General features: G+C 40.1%; 1 pseudogene; it reads right to left on the bottom strand.

Annotated features, from left to right (window-relative positions):
* Positions 1 to 381: 381 nt before the first annotated feature.
* Positions 382 to 1,460, bottom strand: LOC138895175 (uncharacterized mitochondrial protein AtMg00810-like; annotated as a pseudogene).
* Between the last annotated feature and the right edge of the window lie 1,309 nt (positions 1,461 to 2,769).

Below are 2,769 nucleotides of genomic sequence, written 5' to 3' on the forward strand. Positions count from 1 at the left end.
ATAATATTTTTCCATAATAAAGAGCTCACGGCTCATGTCAAAATAATTCAACAATAATATTTTTCCATAATAAAGAGCTCACTGCTCCATCACAATGAGTACGAAAATCTTACAAAAATATTCAGGAGTAAATAATTCAGGAAGATAATATTTCAAAATCTTTAATACGTTGCTTCAATATCAAGTTTAAAAATGTCAAATACTTTATATTAATAATATTTAATTTTGTGACAAGGCACGGGAGAAAATATGTTATTGATATTGGATGATAAATACAATACAAGAGGTCCCTATTTATAGCTATATACTACAAGGAGATATTACTCCTCTTCCAATGTGGGACAAGACTACACTATACATATCTATAAACTAAACTCCCCCTCAAGCCAGTGCATACACATCATATGTACCGAGCTTGTTATACATGTAACTAATACGAGAACCAGTAAGAGACTTAGTGAAAATATCTGCTAGTTGATCATTCGACTTTACAAATTTTATAACAATATCTCCTGAAAGTATTTTTTCTCTGACAAAGTGACAGTCGATTTCAATGTGTTTAGTCCTCTCATGGAACACCGGATTTGACGCAATATGAAGAGCAGTTTGGTTATCACACACTAGTTCCATCTTGCTGATTTCTCCGAACTTTAACTCCTTGAGCAACTGCTTAACCCAAACTAACTCACACGTCGCCATAGCCATGGCATGATATTCGGCTTCGGCGCTAGATCGAGCAACTACATTCTGTTTCTTGCTCTTTCACGAGACCAAATTACCTCCTACTAGAACACAATATCCAAACGTAGAACGTCTATCAAAAGGTGATCCTGCCCAATCAACATCTGTGTACCTAACAATATGCTCGTGGCCTCGATCCTCGAATAGTAATCCTTTGCCTGGAGCTGACTTTATATACCGAAAAATGCGAACAACTGCATCCCAGTGACTATCACTGGGAGAATCCATAAACTGACTTACAATACTCACCGGAAAAGAAATGTCAGTTCTAGTCACTATGAGGTAATTCAATATGCCAACCAACCTCCTATATCTCGTAGGGTCTCTAAGAGGCTCCCCCTGTCCAGGCAGAAGCTTAGCAGTCGGATCCATATGAGAGTCAATAGGTCTGCAACCCATCATTCCAGTCTCCTCAAGAATGTCTAAGGCATACTTTCGCTGTGAAATAACAATACCTGAACTAGACTGAGCGACCTCAATACCTAGAAAATACTTCAATCTGCCCAGATCCTTAGTCTGGAAGTGCTGAAAGAGATGTTGCTTTAGATTAGTAATACCATCTTGATCATTACCAGTAATAACAATATCATCAACATAAACTACTAGATAAATACACAGATTAGGAGCAGAATGCCGATAAAACACAGAGTGATCAGCCTCACTACGAGTCATGCCGAACTCCTAAATAATTGTGCTGAACTTACCAAACCAAGCTCGAGGAGACTTTTTCAAACCATATAGTGACTTGCGCAATCTGCACACACAACCATTAAACTCCCCCTGAGCAACAAAACCAGGTGGTTGCTCCATATAAACTTCTTCTTCAAGATCACCGTGGAGAAAAGCATTCTTAATGTCTAACTGATAAAGAGGCCAATGACGTACACCAGCCATGGACAAAAAGAGACGAACAGATGAACAGATGCTATAATCAAGCCCAAAAATCTGAGTATATCCTTTTGCAACAAGACGAGCCCTAAGTCGATTAACCTGGCCATCCGGGCCGACTTTGACTGCATAAACCCAACGACAACCAACAGTAGACTTACCTGCAGGAAGAGGAACAAGCTCCCAAGTGTCACTCGCATGTAAATCAGACATCTCGTCAATCATAGCATGTCGCCATCCTGGATGAGATAGTGCCTCACCTGTAGACTTAGGAATAGAAACAGTGGACAAAGAAGATATAAAAGCATAATATGGTGACGACAGACGATGATAACTTAAACCGACATAGTGGGGATTAGGATTAAGTGTAGATCGTACACCTTTGCGGAGTGCAATTGGTTGACTAAGAGGAGACAAGTCCGCAGTAGGTGCAGAATTTGATGTGGGGCGTGAATCACCTGGGCCTGATGCTGGATGTGGACGACGATGATAAGTCAAGAGTGGTGGAGCTGGAGAAGGAGATGTAGGTGGTAGAGCAAGAGTGACTGAATCTCCAAAAGATGAAATTGGTAGTACCTCAGAAATATCTAAGTGATGACCCGAACCTGTGAAGTATAATTGGGTTTCAAAGAAGGTAACATCAGCGGACATAAGGTACTGCTGGAGGTCTGGAGAGTAGCGTCGATACCCCTTTTGTATTCTCGAGAAACCCAGAAATACGCACTTACGAGCACGAGTAGCTAACTTATCTGTTCCTGGAGTAAGTTTATGGACAAAACAAATGCTTCCAAAGATACGGGGTGGAAGAGAGAACAAAGGTAAATGGAGAAATATGATAGAGAATGGAACTTGGTTCTGGATAGCTGAAGATGGCATACGATTAATAAGATAGCAAGATGTAAGAACGGCATCCCCCAAAAACGCAACGGAGCATGAGATTGTATGAGTAGGGTACGAGCAGTTTCAATAAGATGTCTATTCTTTCTTTCAGCTACCCCATTTTGTTGAGATGTGTATGGACAAGATGTTTGATGAATAATCCCATGAGATTTCATAAACTGCTGAAATGGGGAAAATAAATACTCTCGGGCATTATCACTACGAAATGTGCGAATAAAAACCCCAAATTAATTTTGAATT

Source organism: Nicotiana tomentosiformis, chromosome 7 (assembly GCF_000390325.3).
Source record: "Nicotiana tomentosiformis chromosome 7, ASM39032v3, whole genome shotgun sequence".
Lineage (NCBI taxonomy): Eukaryota > Viridiplantae > Streptophyta > Magnoliopsida > Solanales > Solanaceae > Nicotiana > Nicotiana tomentosiformis.